We start from the raw sequence: 17,511 nt of genomic DNA, 5'->3' as shown, positions 1-17,511 counted from the left end.
TCCTTTTTTTTTAATCTGACCATTTCCATATTTGGACTCCTCTGGTCCTGTTCTGTGTTGCCTCCCGTCTGCAGAAGCGTCTGGCCTCTAGTGTTTTGAATGTTCAGTTCTTTCACCTTTAGAGATGATGGGGAGAAAATATTGGGAACACGCACTTTATTAATAACTAAAAGGACTGGATGCATAGACGGATCCCCCTCCCCTCGAAGATAACAATCTTTGAATGCAGGATCGACATCAACCCAGAGACAGATTCAGAGGTAGACGTGTTGGATTAAATTCACTGCTGACATTTCCAGCAGACACTGAGCTGAATGAGAACTCAGTGTTTGGATATCCGGTGAATTTAAGTCCAATATTCAGAGCTGTGTTCGTCTTCACCAGCTTCTGGCTAAAACACTCGGCAAAGAAGCTTCGAGCCTGAAGAAGCAGCCGCTGCTTCCTGAGCTGGTTGAGCGCTGTAGATTTTAGCTGCTCGTTTAAAAAGAAAATGGAAATAACGAGTTTGCAACATAAAAAAAGATAAAACCAGGAGATGGAAGACACTAAAAAGCTCCATAAAGCTGAGAGGAAGCACAGACTTAGATGTTTGTTTCCGAGCTGTCCCGCTTCGTCTTGAGTTCATTGTCTATTAAAGGCTAAATGAGGACGACTAAGCATAGAAGACAGTGTGATCATGCTCCTGTTCATCTCACAGGAAACGACAGTCATGGCAGGGTCTTACCTAATGACACTCGGCCTTCTGCTTTTTTTTGTCACGTCATGTTTGTCTTCTTATTGTGCCTGTTTGATACATACCTGGCCTTCACTCTTTGCACAATGGGTGTGTGGGCCCAAGCATATATAATCCGGGGGGGAGTGAGGCTTCCTGAAAAGGTAGCGACCAGGTGCAGCGGCGTCACAGAGGAGGCGAGCGGGGTCACAAACTGCGACGAGCCGGTCCCTCTCACTCTGCTCGGAGGAATCGTGTCCAGCTTTGACTCGGCTCCTCTGCCAGGAAAGAAAGACGCGTTCACCAAATATGTAAAACCACAGTTTTTTGTTTTTTTTAAGTAGACATAATAAAGTCTGAATCCAAATCCTTTAAGAACAGTTGAGTGATCCATTTTAAAATCTTTTTTTTTTTTTTTTTCACGATTTAAAGAAGGACGTTTGGCCCTGTGTCGACCCAGCTGACCCGATCACACACGAGGGGAAGAGCCTCTGGGTAACAGACATGATCCGTGGACGGCAACAATACGGGGAATAGCTTATATTTGGGAAAGAGCGCCGCTGAATCGGCTAACACAGGTCCTCAAACGATGAAGTGCTAAAGGGATTCTGACTGTTCCAGTGCTGCTTTGTTTTATTATTAGGAATGACTAAAAGTTGATATATAAATATATATATTTTTTTTTTAGAGGACATTTCTGCTCGTTTACTGCAGCTGTTAAATCTCTTTCAATCGACCCCTTAGTTTGTTAAAGTATTTATGCTATGATCAGGTTATAGTCTTATAGGAATGTAGTTTGATTTTGTTCTCCATTTCATTCAGCTTATTGGGAAATCATTTTGATAGTTGTAAAAGACGTGCATTAATTCTCCGACAGCGTCAACTATCGCTGAAAAACTCCCAACTTCCAAAAAGTAAATCAGTGGACTACATATACTTTCCAGAGTGGACCAAATAAAAAAAAAATCCAACTCGTTGTTTGAAATGTGTTTAAAGATGTTGTCCGTGTCAGAGGTCGCGTTTGTAGCCCGTCGCTGATGAAGTAGCAAAATAACTGACAGACTTTATTTCTTCGAGCGGCTCGATGTGACCAAAGAACCGTCGCTGCGTAAAAGCAACAACTGTCCTGATGTCATCGCGGCGTCACCATAAAGGGCTTACTTCAACGACGTGCTGTGATGATTCATTCATAGCACAAAGTCTCGTTTGTTTCCTTCAACATTGCAACAGTTTGTACCGAGTGTTGATTAAACGTGAAACGGTGTGCTCTCAGCTCCTGTGTGAAGGAAATGTCCTTTTGATTGTACGAGTGCTCGATCCAAATTAAAGTATTTTTAGAGTATAATCTGGTAAAGTCTCCTGTTTTTCTTTTTTTTATCGGACTGTTTTATCCAAATGGACAAGATGACATTTGGATTCTTCTTTGCTTATTGGAACAACGTTCAACTGTGTTGAGGGGTAATTCCTGAGTTTTAAACATACATGTAATCTCTATGTGTAACATGTTTGGAAGTAGGCTTTGTTACAATTTCAACATGTGTAACTTAAATGCAACACTAGTCGTAGTTTCAACATCTGGAAAAGAAAACATCCAAGACTGTCGATATATCTGATTTTTAAATACATTTGACTTGACTCTAAATATAATCTCTGTGCACATTTCCACTTCTTGTTTACTTTTGTGTGCACCATATCATAAAATGCAACTTACACCAACCCCTCCATTTCACAATATCACAGTTTTGCATCATCGAGCAGGTGAACGTCGAAGCTTGTTGCATATCGAACAACCAGGATGACGTGTCTGTGTGTCATCACCAAAAGCACAATATTCTGTAGATTTAAATCCATTAACCTTCTGCTAAGAGGCTGAAGCATCAGTCAAGTCAATTTTATTTTTAATTGGATAATACAAATACATTTGTTCCTCAAGGGGGCTTCACAGTCTGCTGCATACAGCCCTGTTTGAAGCTCTATTTGGAGGCAATTTCATCCTTTCTATGTCATCGGAGCTTTAGGAGCCCGGGGCCTGGGGCCAACGAGGGATGTGATTTGTGGTCGTATATTTGCAGTCCAATTAATTGAATTATATCCCGTGCTGTGCGGTTAGAATTTAGAGCATATAGAGCGCACATTAATGTGTCTCTGGTTAGTGTGAGGAGCTTAGATTTATGATGAAAGTTCAACATAAAGGAATCTGAGTGGGTTCACACACAATGTTGTCCATCTGTAGAATGATGCAAGTGGAGATGCTCCTGGTCTCTCCAGCAGAGGGCAGCAAAATGCCGTCACTGACCTTAATCTGGAGTGACATTCAACTCCTATAAATAGGATCGCCTCAAACCAGAGATTATTGGTCTTTTCTCTTGTCTTTGTGTCCAGAGGTTTTCTCTTGCCTGCTCATTCAATCAGTCTTTTTCTTTTCTTTTTTTTTACCATTGGGATGTAAAATCCCAGGGAAATAAATCAATTCGTTTTTGACGTTTGAGGTATTTAAAAAAAAAAAAAAACCTTCACTGTAATTGCCCTATTTTTTTCTGACAGTAAACACACAACCCAACAAGCCGAGATTCATTTTGAAAAATGTGCTCTGGTGTAAAAAAAAATGAAAAAAGAAAATGTCTTTATAAGAGCGTCATTCATAAATGAAAAATAAAGATGATTAGAATAATACTGTGTATATCCAGACATGTACTGTCAAGTGCTTTGCAGGCATATGGAGGACATGTGTTGAAGGGTGGCAGTAGCTCAGTCTGTAGGGACTTGGGTTGGGAACCGGAGGGTCGCCGGTTCGAGTCCCGGCACGGACCAAGTCCGGAAATTGGTCTGGTAGCTGGAGAGGTGCCAGTCCACTTCCTGAGCACTGCCGAGGTGCCCTTGAGCAAGGCACCGGACCCCAACAACTGCTCTGGGGCGCTCTCTGTGGGCAGCCCCCTCACTCTGAGACCTCTCCATTAAATGCAGAGTGAAAACTGAATTTCCCCTTGCGGGATTAATAAAGTATATGAAAAAAAAAAAAAAAAAGAGATGGCAGTATTCGAACTGGGAACTGTGCAGCAGTGAGTAGCAGCAGATTATAAAAAAAAAAAGACATGTTTGCTGCTTTTTTCCTTTCAATGAAGGATTTCTTTTTACTATTCAGTTCATTGTATTCACGCTGCTCGTGTACTGTTCTGTATTTCCAGGACATTAATCAGGATTAAATGTACCTAAAGAGGCTTATATGTGAATTCATCCAGTTATATTCCATGACCCTTTTGAACTCCTGGGTTAGGAGAAAAAAAAAACAGAAAAAAATATTTTTTCTGCAACATTTCTCCCACTGCCCTTTAAACATGTAAACACCCGACAGGCTTTTTGAAGAATTGGTTTCTGGTACTTTCTGGTATAACAGTAGCTCCTCGTTTTAATGTGCTCATGATCTCGACAACTCTGGAGGCGAGGGAAAAGCTCAGTGTCTTTTGAAGAATAAATATAGCTTTGAACAGGAACATAAAGGGCTGACATTTGTTTGCTCTGCTGATGTGATGGCTTGAGTTTTGTATTTTGGTCCTAAGATCTCTTCTAGAGGGAAGAATAACCTGATGCTACCTGGACTTTGGGGGGGTGGGGGGGGGGGGACTTGCACTGAACATTTGTGATTGGTTGAGTACTTGAAGCATTCAGAAGACACGGCAGAAGAATAACTTGCCTGATTATGGGAACATTTTAAACTTGGTCGAAGTGCTGAATAGTTTTTTTGAACAGTAGATCCTTGGACAAAAAGATCCAGGTATTTTTGGTCGAGATTAAACTTTTATTTCAGCATCTATTGCTGGTCATTTTGCGGCTTCCTCTTGTTAGTTCTGTCGACATTGAATAAAAAAGCGTACCTCTATCATCCTTGTGCTACATCCTAAATATGATCAGATTATTCATTGTCATTTTATTGTAGCTTGATGAAGAGTTTGTGTTGACACTGGGCGGGCAGCTTGTCTGCAACACACCCAAAGACGTTCATTAAAATGGATAGTAACCCTCCCTCTCTCCAGCAGAACCTTAGCAACCTAGAGAACATGTAGCGATGCCATCTACTCAGATTGAGCTTTTGAAATATGCATGCCCCATGTTGTGAGGCTCCCACTGTGTGCACTCTGGTTTTTTTCCGTGAAAGTGACAGCGACAGGGACGAGATGAAACATGACAAACCATAGATTCATCCCTCGGTTTCCCCTGCTGTGACATTGACACAGTTCAACCTGATAACAATGTGCTTGATCACGAGTGTTGTGTGTTGTGTGTTGTGCACACAGAAGTGGGGAGTAGGAAGTGTTACAGTACGGATGTGGTTGACTATAAATAGAATCTAAGCAGAATTAGATCAATAAATGATGAGCTCTGGAGACCCCACAGGGTCTTTGAACTAACTGAGAAAGCCGAGGGCGAGACTGACGACAGGAGACAGTTTTCCCCTCGGAGCTTTTGTGCTGTCGCTGAAAAGCACTCTGGGCTCTGCATTCTCATGGTCAGTCTACGGTTTTATGGCTGTTCTGCCTAACATAGTCAAGTCATATGTGCTGAAGAAAATTCATAAACTGAGGAGATGGAAGAGAGTAGAAATAGCTTTTGGTGGTATGCACAACAGTACAGTATGTTGATTATATGTTTGTGCAAGGCTCTATGCTATGGATTTGTTCTTCTACGTATGACTGCAAAACTTAAATTGGCATATGATGTATTTTTATGGTACTTTTATGGTGCTTGAATTTCCCTCAGGATCAATAAAGTATCTATCTATCTATCTATCCATCTATCCATCCATCCATCCATCCATCCATCCATCCATCCATCTATCCATCTATCCATCTATCCATCCATCAATCATACCACTGAAGGAATACAATAATTAACAATCATTGTGTTTTTAACTTAGGAAACAATCTGATTTTAATTGATTAATATTTAGTATGAGAACGTTAAACAACAATCAGTTTGAAGAAGGATTTTCTCATCTTTACTTTATGAGCCCATTTACACCAGCCGTACCTGTAATATAACACACACATATAATTGCAAACTTTCGACAGTAGTAGAAAACACTATCAAAACAAATGTAAACTGCTCGATTGGGTCAAAGCAGCTACTTTTAGGACCATAAATACATCAATCCAATATTGAACCAATGAACGAGTTAAACTTTAGAAATGTCTGAGACTTTTCAAATTCATTGCAATGGTGGTGATGTTCAATCAAATACAATCAACATTGTTAACATAAAAGCTGTTTAGAGTAAACCTGCTACTTTTGTCCAATAATCCTGCCCCCCCCCCCCCCCCCCCCCCCACACACACACACACACACACACACTCACACACACTCAGAGTAATGACCAGCTCTATAGCTGCATTCTTGGCCTTTAAAGACCATAGATGCCCATTGTTGGTGTAAGGTGATCATATGGCTGTATAAATACTTTCAGAGAAGCTAATGGTGACTAAATGGTCAACGTCCAGTCAATAAACCGTTTTTTTGCACCAAACTGTTCCTGGGACTCCCAGAGAGAAAACACAAGCCGGTGAGCCCCCCCTGAGAACTTTATACCTCCAAGAGATTATTTTTGGTTTGTACCAATAATAAACTGCTAACGGAAGAAAAAAAACACAAACAACAACATCGCAATGTAGGGCAAGGACCTGCACTCTCCAGCAATTAGTCTGTATCTTGGTCTTCAAGGTGTTGGTACATGGCTGTTTCTGAGGCTGCATTTAAACACCACTGTTAATACTGAGCTCAAACTGAGGCGATGTTCGTTATGCAGGAGTTCAGGGTATCTGACAAATCACCACCACATCGTTGATTCTCTATTGATCAACATCTTAAACACTAGTGTCAGAGTCACAGCCTTTGACGGACTCAGAGCCACTTTAGCGCTTTCACAGTCAAGACAGTCCACGTTGACACCTTCAAATGATGAATCTCTTTTTAGAACGAGCTCTCGGCTCAGAGCTGAGCTATGAGCCGACTCCTCACGACTCACCAAGATCTATCAGAGGGCTTATGAATATTCACACACTGCTCTTGTGCTACATTATTAACACGCTCATTCCACCCAATAATAAGATTTATGAATGCTTGGTGACATCCAGAATTTAAAACCAGCAGTTTAGGATTTCCTGGTCACCATGGTGGTGCCACATAAATTGAGAGAACGTTCTGGAAATGCAGTCATAAATAAAACACACCACGACTTAAGAGTCGGGCCTAATTAGCTCTCACTCCGCTGCAATTTAGCGCGGCACTGCTGGGTATTAAGCCATGACTAAATCTGAACATTCTTAATTAATTACCCAGGGCTTATGGAGCATTTTTCGCTGGCTTTGTGTTATTTTTTTTTGTTTAATTTTCTCTCTTCAAGGACAGTCAGCGCTATTGTTCTCCCACAGTGTTTGTCTGTGGATGTGTGTGGGTGGTGTTTCCAATCTGTGGTGTTTCATTATCTCTTCTTGTGTGAGTGCAAAAAAAGGGGGCTAAAGAGCCGTAGAAGTGGGAGGAGCAGATTGCGAGAGGAAGAGGAGAAAGGTGCGCAAGAAACGGGAAACATTTTTCACGTCTCTGCAGGGTGTAAAACACGACAAGAGGGATCTCAAATAGTGAATTATAATTCAATTTCATTCAGTTGCTTAATGCATTCATTTTGATTTTGAAAAGTTTGCTGCCAGGATATTTGCATACTTTGCTAAAATAAGAAAACAAATCTGACACATATTTGTGATTTCTGCATGAATCTACATTTCCACAGGAGGAGTCTCAGTTGTTACGTGTATAAAGCACCATGTGCCCTTGTAAATGTCAGTCCAGAGCGGTCTTTGCATTTGACATTAGAGAATAGCATGTTACCATGGGGAGGTGGCATCTGACTGAAAGGGAAGAGGAAAAGACTGAGACTGAAAGAAAATACCAGTGACCGAGACCAGTCTGATACAGCCCTGTAGCTTCCATTGAGGACACCTAGGTAATGTCCTCATTATCATGTCTGGGGAAGATTTTCCAGTTCTCATTTGACAGTTCCTTACATGCCTGCACCAAACAGTGACTGTCCAATTATGGCTTATCGGAAACTACGCGCACATTGCTTGTCAGACGAGGGATTTCTCCACAGGTTGGGACATGTGCAAGAGCTGGACGATGGTGTTATTATTATTTTTTTTAAGATTTATTTATGGGCATTTTTCAGCCTTTATTATAGAAGGAGGACACTGGATAGGGTCGGAAACGAGGGAGAGAGTGGGGATGGACATGCGGGAGAGGAGCCACGGGTCAGACGCGAACCCAGGCCCCCAGCGCGAGGACTGTGGCCTCGATGCAAGGGGGGGCCCATGCACTGCCACTGCACCACCAGCGCCCCCCATGAACGATGGTGTTTTTTAACCTCTTCTAAAATCCAACAACCACAAAAGATTGACCTCGGGATAAAAGTTTATTCGCTAAAATCTACGCTGCATAGGTAGCATCATCTATCATATCTACCTGCCCAAGCGAAGTATACACATGACAGTTTTAACATTTGCAAGTGAAGGTAATAGAACAAAAAGAGGAGTACGTCTTGTGACAGTCAATCATTTGAACCCCATAATTCAACATCATGGGTTTTGATCTGATTGAAAACATTAAACAAAGTGTTTCCCTCCTTGTGTCCTTTGGAAAGAAACAATAACAAGATTAGAGTTTATAGAAAATATTGTTCCAAAGTTATGTTCAATTACAATACATGGGGGAAAAAAAAGTCAATGTGTCCTCTTGGTGTCCAATTAAAAAGAAACTCTGAGGGTTGATCTGTTAGCCGGGTGTTACAGCTCACTACAACAGAACGTGTGCCTCGTTCAAGCTCTTAAGTGTTCCTTTAGCCATCGCTACACACGCCCTCACCTTGTGAAGGGTGCGATAATTTCATCTCCTGCACCACAATTACATTACTCACTAACCTCTTTGAACACACACAAGGCTGAGAAGCTCACACTGAAAGCCTCTCGTCGCCTCCAAGACATTTCCGAGGTGTTAGTAAGACACATGACACATGAGTGTTACATATGTCTTTCTGACTCACCTGGCCAAAGTGTCTTTTTAATCTCCTTAAGTGGTCCAGCTCGACGCTCCGTTAGGGAAATAAAACACCTGAAATTGCACCCCCAGCACGTATTCACCCCCACTGCTAATGTACATCTTAGTATAATCATGCTGATGATGCGGGGTATGAGCAGAAACCGCTGAGTGCCAAACACTGCAGTTCCTCCAGTGGCCACTTGAGGCTGGCTTTTAAAAGCAAGTACCCCCCCAGGTGTGGCCCAGTTGATAGCGCTGGTTATTGTTTAATGAAAAGAATGAGGGAGACGAGATTACACCATACTTTATTTGAGGAAGGGTTTTAACTCTGACTCTGGTTTTATTCGGTACTGGTGTCGTCACTTTACTTCTATTGGTTGTTAGCCGCTCTTTATCTGAGATTCAATGATTCATATGTGTCAACCTGATCATGGGAGGCTGTACGTGTTTGCAGCTTACAGGTTTAGCTTTGGTTGGCTATCAACACAATCTCATTCTGTGGGAGATATGATGGTTATTAGCTTATCTGCTAGCTTTGAGTACTTGGTGTTTGGCTACCTCGTGGTCCATTGGGTATCGCCCCTTTAGCCTCAAATAAGTGTTAAGTGTAGTGTGCTTTTTTTTGCTTGTACAGCACTTTGGTCAACCCAGGTTGTTTTAAACATGCTATAGAAATAAAGATTGATTGATTGAAAGAAAGAAACCAACATGGCGAAGACCAAAACTCTGAGCACGGGCCTTCAAAACAGGCGTTCCCAGACCAGTGGGTGACGTCACAGTGGTGCGTTTATACAGTCTATAAGTGGATCAAAGGAGTTTCTAATTAATGTAATTAAACCACGTCAACATGCATTTGTACCTATATAAAGGTTCAAAGACGAGTTCAAAGATTAAAGATGTTTTAAACCCTGTCTCAGTTGATGCCGATGATTAGCACTAATTAATGATTAGCATTTTTATCATATAGACATCTTTGATCAGCATTCTGCTTGAAACGCTTTACGGTACCTTTTTTCCCCTCCGAGTTCACTTCATCTCATCGCTATTCCCCATTTTCTGTGCCGTCTGACGGGTGGGATATATTCTCCAAAGATTAGACGAGGCTTTGGTGCTGAATGTAAATCCTTTAACTTCAGTTTTTCTTAATAACGCACTAATTACTATCGGCGTGCTACGTTAATCTCCTCCTTGCATCCAGTGATAAACATTCAAAGCTTTACTGCACGGTGAAGAGACGCTTGTCCAATGGCTAATTATGCTGAGCATTAATATTGTAGTCTATTTGATACTTTATGAATACAACCGCTCAAGCTCTCTATCCAGCTATCATCAAATGTAATGCTTCTTTTCCCGAAGTTATTAGCGAGTCTCATTGACAAGCTTCTGCCAGAGGGCATGTTAGCTGTGAAAAATCTTTAAATTGGATGATTCGACTTTGAACTTTGGACAGTTGTTTCATTAAAAAGATCCAGAGCTGAGCTGCACAAGTGATAGGACTGTAACTTTCTCTGTTCATTGTTGTTGCTCCAGACCTCTGAGACATTGTGAAGCTGTCTTTGGTCAAGGCTTTCTGGCCATGAAAAGACCTCTCTGAGCAGTTCTGTCATTGTACGCGAAGAAAGGTTAATCTTCTTCTTCTTCTAAAAAAAAAAAAAAACCTTGGAGATGTTGAGCTGGGACAGAAATGATTTCTGCTCCATCGGTCTTTCACAATGTGCTGAATAAAAGTAACAGAAGAAGAAGATCCTTGGAGAAAGATAAACAGTTGTGTTAACGTTCTGAGACCTTATTTCAAGTCAGACATTTTATTCACGAACAGCTGGAGAATATAAGATGGCTGAATGTAGGTTTTTATCTTGTAGCGTAACAGTCTATGTGTCCAACATAAAAACTAAAGGAGCAGGAGGTTTGGTTCTGTTTCATCTTGTTTTAGTTTTCATTCTGTCCTTAGTGTTCTGTTTGTTTCCTAGTGTTGATTGTTTAGCTTGTGTGTTTAAATGTTTCATCGTCGTTTACTTGAGTCTTGAGTTTGTCCTCCTATGTTCCTGTTTTGTATTTTAAGTCTAGTCTTTGGTGTTTCCTGTTTTATTTTGTAGTATCTGCTTTTGGTAGTGTCAGTGTTGGGTTTTACTTTGTACTTGTCCTCTAGTGTTCTGGTCTTGTGTCCTTTGTTCCTTGTGTGATGACCCTGATTGTCCTCACCTGTCTCGTTAGTCTCACCTGTGTCCAATCAACCCTGTCTATTTAGTCTCTGTGTCTTTCCTCAGTCCTTTGTCGGTTCATCGTCTATGGTAGTTGTCTGTTCCAGTTGGACTCTGTCTTGAGCGTCTGTTGTTTGTTCCCTGCCTTTCTGGATTTACTTAGTTTTTTCTGCACTCGGTGTTCAAGACGTTTTGGATTTTTGTTTTTGAGTAAGTTTTGTTTTGTGTTTTTGCCTTTTTGATTTTGAGTTTGCCTTTTGTTTTAATAAACCTTTTGTCAGCCCCAATCGGGTCCTCCCTCCCTGTTTTCTGCCTGCCTTCGTGACACTTACATCCAAAGGCCGTTTTTTTCATACCAACTCAGAGCATTTAAACTTTGTTTACATACGAAACTTCACTTTAGGGGCATTTAGAGATAACAAGGCTATGTTTCATGACTGTGATTTTAACACTATTTTGTGTGTCTGTTTTTCTGTCAACGACAGATAAATGAAAGCTGCTTTGATTGTGGAGCAGAAACTCAAAACATCCATTTGACGCCAACACTAGCACTGAGCTAAGGTAAGACCTGAACGGTGAATGTGGAACTGGTGTCTCAGCAGGCAGGACACCTGAGTCAGGGTAGGAAAAGATGAGCACACCTCTAAGTAAGAGAGCTTAACAGCACACCTTATTAAAAAGCTCTTTCTATATAACCATGTGCTTCAGATCTTATCCTTCCATCCCTCCTCATCAAGCCTTGATCTTTTCAGATCCTGGAAAGATCAAGGCTTAAAATATCAAGATACTTTAGCGAGCAGGACAATTTAGATGGTGTAATGAGCCATAGACTTGAAGTGGGTGGTGCTTTAAAAAAACCGGCTTTGATCTGGAATCAAGTTATACTTAGGCTCCAATCACGAGGACACTTTGTGCCTCTGTATGCGTTAATAGCTGCTCGAGGATTTTCTTGAATTTGGCACCAACATTTATTTGGACTTCAGGAGGAACTTGATGTTGGATGTTTCGTCGAGCCACTGATCCAATCTTGGGTGGAAATTGTTAGAATTCTGTTAATAGCGGGCACGCCTGTTAAGAAGCATGTAAAGCAGCGAACGCCTCTTTTACCGCATTGTCTGTTGTCATGGCTACGCGGTGTTGTTCTTCGAGGATTCATCCGTATGTCGATACATCGATCAATCTATTTAAGTTTCTTCCATCAATCCATCTATCATCCATCATTATCCTTATCCATCAATTCATCCGTCCGTCAATTTATCCATCCATCCAATTTATCCATAACTATCTATCATCAGCCATCCATCAATCCATCCATTTATCCATCTCTCCCTCTAATAATCAATCCATCCATTTATCCATCTCTCCCTCTAATAATCCATCCATCCATTTATCCATCTCTCCCTCTAATAATCCATCCATCCATTTATCCATCTCTCCCTCTAATAATCCATCCATCCATTTATCCATCTCTCCCTCTAATAATCAATCCATCCATTTATCCATCTCTCCCTCTAATAATCAATCCATCCATTTATCCATCTCTCCCTCTAATAATCCATCCATCCATTTATCAATCTCTCCCTCTAATAATCCATCCATCCATTTATCAATCTCTCCCTCTAATAATCCATCCATCCATTTATCCATCTCTCCCTCTAATAATCCATCCATCCATTTATCCATCCCTCCCTCTAATAATCCATCCATGGACTATCTATACAAATTCCATCTATCCGTTCGTCCATCCATCCTTGAACTTTTCGTCCGTCCGTACAAAGTGAGGACATTGGATAAAGATTGAATTTTTGTTTGCAGTTTTCGTCCTTCCCCTTCTACTTCCACCTTTTTTTATGTGACTTCATGTCTCAGGATTTCCCGTTGGGTAATAAAAGTTCAACAGTTGCCCCTTAAGTCCACTTGGACTCGCAGTGAAACTGATGAGATTTTGAGCGTCCAAGGTCAAGGTCAATGTGAACTCTTTAAAATGTCATTAGCCATAACTCATGGATTCTTTGACTAATCAAGACACCACACAAAAAGATAATGAAATTATACTTAACTCAAAGGTCAACTCTGTGACATCACAGTGTCCTGAAAAAACACTGTCTGTCAGAACTTTGTGCACTTGTCTGTCAGCTGGGCTCTACGTCGATGTAAACACAATCGACAGAGACAGATCATGTTTTTCTATCTGTCCTGTTGATGCCGGTGTCGAGACTCTAAACAGAGCTGAGGCTCATCAATATTTTTGGATTGATTCCCCCCTCCAACCATCAATGTGCACACAGGTGCTGCTGGTCCTCGGATGTCTTTCGGCTTCTTGTCTCCCACAAACGTTTGAAATGTCTGCTGGAGACAGGTGATCCATGCTGGGAAAAATGTAAAGAATGACACATATTTCCCGTGGTCTTTAAATGCAAATCCGCACTGAGTCTCCAGTATGTTTGTTCAGGGTGTAGCTTCCTATGACTGACCTCTAAGTCAATGTTTCCCTTCAGGGAGCTCACCCCTACACTTTATGGTTCATCAGACGCACAAGTCATTATTTTAATAATTCATGGGCGATGGCATGTAAATGATGAGCGCTGTAAGTCACCCTGGATGAAACTGGTGCTGCGATGAATAATGTAGACTGCAGCATGATCCCAGGACACCGGACACAGCTCTCCCTCCTCCCTTTTTATGTTCAGCCCTCCTTTCCTTCCATGCCTCCTTTTTACTTTGACTTTATGCATCATCACGCTCCTCTTCCTCTCCTCTTTCTCTTTGTCTTCTCTTCTTATTTGCTGTCCGTCTCGCTGTCATCTATTTCAACTTTTCACTGTCTCCCTCCTCCTCCTCCTCTTCCTCCGTCGTCTCCTCCTCGCTTCCTCCCTCCCTGACCCCTTTCCCCTCCCTCCCTCCCTCTTTGTTCCTCTGTGAAAGCATTAAGAAATTATTCACAGTGATTTTTCCCCTGCCTGAGCTCGGGCTGAGTGCTTGGCTGATTCGTGAGGAGCACCAAGGTCAGCCACAGTGGCTGCTGCTGCTGCTGCTGCTGCTACGAGTGCATCTCTCCCATTACCTCCTGCAGACATCCAGGGAGGGAAAATTGCCTCCATTGCCTCCGTGGCCTCGAGAAACTCCCGGCTGCACAAGCACCAAACTTTGACATTTGTGTGGTCCATACATTAACTTCACATTCGGGACTTGTTAATTGTTTTTTCCAAGCAGCAGTCAAATAATAACAATGTAATAAAAACTAAAACCCCTTCTCCTTTGTCAACATTTAAAATGAACAATCCCACACTTTGGTAAAGTTGCAAATTTAGCACAAATTTGCCAGAAAGTTGGATAAGAAAAAAACTAATTAAATTTGCATTTTACTCCTTACTTTGATGTCAATATTAGCATGTTGAGATAAACACTTCTCCAGTTGAGATTCATTAAACATTTAGAAGAGAACTCCATAATGAGATGACTTAATTGAAAGAAAGGCAGAGGACTTCTTTTTTTGTCTCTCTCATGTTAAATTGATGGTGACTCCTGAAGCCTCCTTTATTCGCTGTTATTCTCTATTTCTTTAGTGGCCAATTAAATTGTTTGCTTCAAGTGTGCACTCACACTCGGCGCTCCTTACCGCGCCCAAGCTCGAGCACGCTTCACCCCTAAAGTGCAGTTTGTTTGACTGGTGCGGGTGCTCCGGTCCGTTCAATAACTTGGCTTTAATTCGGTCTCTCTGCTCGGCTCAGAAGATGAACTGACTTACGTTTGTGTTGTGGGGGAAAAAAAATTAGCCTTCGAAATGATTGATTGGGCTGATCATATCAGACTCCTTTTTCAATATTGTAGATGTGATATCATCTGCAGACTGAAGGAGCCAGGCATTTCTGCTTTCATATATTACTTCATCGGAGTCGAATATTGCCTTCGCTATTAAAGTCAATAAATTCTGAAAACTCGCAGAAATGCAGATAGTCTCCTCCCCCTCCCAGCCTCGCCAGACCCTGCGACCCACGACCAAGATTTAAGACCCTGAAACCTGCATGTGTTAGGGTCCCATACAGGATCCCTAAAGACCCATGATTAGCACTGATAACTACAGAAACACACGAGCACTGTGTTCGACTTTCTGACTTTGGTTTAGTGTTTAAGCACAGCGAGTCGAAGCGAGGAGAGACAAATTATTCTTATTATATATTTTCATTTCCTCTCTGGAAAATACAGCCCTTAATATTTGCATAATACTGTATATATCAAGACATGAAGTTGCATCATCCTCCATATTTATTTTCCTTCTGCAGTCATATATGATCACAACCTTTCGGCGAGATCTCATGTCTGTTACTACAAATAGCCGCTGTGTGGCCAACTCCTCCAGTGTGTGTGTGTGTGTGTGTGTGTGTGTGTGTGTGTGTGTGTGTGTGTGTGTGTGTGTGTGTGTGTGTGTGTGTGTGTGTGTGTGTGTGTGTGTGTGTGTGTGTGTGTGTGTGTGTGTGTGTGTGTGTGTGTGTGTGTGTGTGTGTGTGTGTGTGTGTGTGTGTGTGTGTGTGTGTGTGTGTGTGTGTTACGGTCTCACATTTTCTATTTAAAATCAGTTCGAATTTCAAAATCATCTTGTGTTTTCATCCTCAAACTGGTCGGACACTGGTGACCTCTCACTGTAAATGGGAGCGTCTGGTTTTGTGAATAGAGAATCTAGAAATCGAAGCAGAGGAAGCGAATAAGACAGTTTAACATGTTTGCATCTGTGGCTCCAAATGGGAAAATATGAGAAAGAGAAGTGTTGCAGATACGTCGAGCAGCAAAGCAGAAATGGAAGAAGACGACAGTGAAGCCTGCACAAGTGCACGAGGCGCCGTTAGCATGACGCTTCGACACCCGCTAGCTCGATTAACCAGTAAGACATTATGACCATGTTGATCATCATGGTGGTACTAAAGAGAGCCAAGTGTAGCCGAGCCTTAGCTTTAATATTCCTCTGATTCTTGGGTCTAATCTTAGAACTCCTAAGTCCTGGTCCTGCCCCAGGTCTGCCTCGTGCACTGGATCAGGTCTTTGCAATAGTGGGCAAAAACACGCTCATGTCCAGTCGGCTCATAAAACGAGTTTAGAGATCCTTCACTGTGGACTTCTTATCTGTAGTTGTGGATGGAGTTCGCTGGAATACAAATGGACCAAAAATGCTGTTTAGCATACATTCAATTCTAAATGTATGTGTGCACCACATTATCAACACTTAGCTATAACCACAGCACTCGGCCTGTCCCCCGTGGGAAGGTGGATGGAGTAGGAGAGAGTGGAGATGGACGAGTGGGGGCATGTATGTATGACATTGATTTAAAGCTGAGTGGGGGCTGCACCTGAGAGCTGGAGGCACGACCGTCTGCCTCCGCCGGCCATTATAGACCGGCCTGACCGAAACACGAGGCGATTAGCTGACAAGGAGAGGACGAGCTCTCTGTCCATCCGCTCGGCATACATCATGTGGACAGGCCGCGGCCCCATTAGGGAATCAGACCTCAGTCATATTTCTCAGACGCGGACTGGGCGGATCAATGAAACGGGATGGTCTTGTTGCCAGCTCACCACTTGTGTCTAAGTGGGAGCCATCACATCTCTCCTTGTCTCTTCTGTAGCAGTCGAAGGAACAGGGCGGGGGGGGGGGGGGCTGGTTTTTCCTGCGGGGTGAGTGAGGGTGAGGGGCCTGGTGATGAGTCACTTCCACAAGTTGTTTATCGATCGGCTCCGGGGCGTCCCGTATCTCAGCGCTCATTAAAGCGTGCTGTCTGCTCGGCTTATTTGCATGGAAATGATCATCTGCGAGACTGACGGAGTGTCGCTGCTGTTCCATCAGTTATCACGGTGTCATGAGGGAGAAATGAAGCGTGCAACAAGGGATCACAGCTTCTTTTACGCCAGGTACATCATTTATTCTGTTCCAAATTGGTTTTGGTCGGCTGCAGATAACGGTTTTTTTTTCCTCTGGCTGACGTGGAAAAAGTGAATTCATTTTAGGCGGAGCGTCGAGAGATTTGAGTCCATGAGTTATATATGTGTGTGTGTGTGTGAGTGTGTGTGTGTGTGTCCGCGGGGACACAATCGTATTCTGCTTATTAAAATTCCACATGAGCAGCTCCACACTGCACCACTATCACATTCTGCGAAGTCTCAGTGTGTGCCACATTTTGCACATCCCAGATGATGAGACATTGAATCAGTGCAGGGGATGGACAGAGGCAGGAGACAAAATTAAAAAGCTGTCATCAAAAAAAACAATCGAGGAAAGGTCGACTTCAATCAGGTTGACTTTTATTTTAACAGTAACAAGCCAGTTTGAATTTGCTTTTTTTTTCTCTCTCTCTCTCTCTCCGTGAAAGTTATCTGTTGTGATTTCATTAAAGAGATTTCAATTCTTCACACATTCGTTTGACACGTCGTAGCTTTTTTAGCAGCAGGCCTAAAGCTCGCCTCGCTCGGCTCCATCTCTTTGCCCGTGTGATCGAGCGACCGCCATCGTCTGCCTCCGTAGCAGCTCTT

The sequence above is a fragment of the Symphodus melops genome (genome assembly GCF_947650265.1).
Source record: "Symphodus melops genome assembly, chromosome: 21".
Taxonomy (NCBI): Eukaryota; Metazoa; Chordata; class Actinopteri; order Labriformes; family Labridae; genus Symphodus; species Symphodus melops.
Note: the sequence above shows the minus strand (reverse complement) of the source record.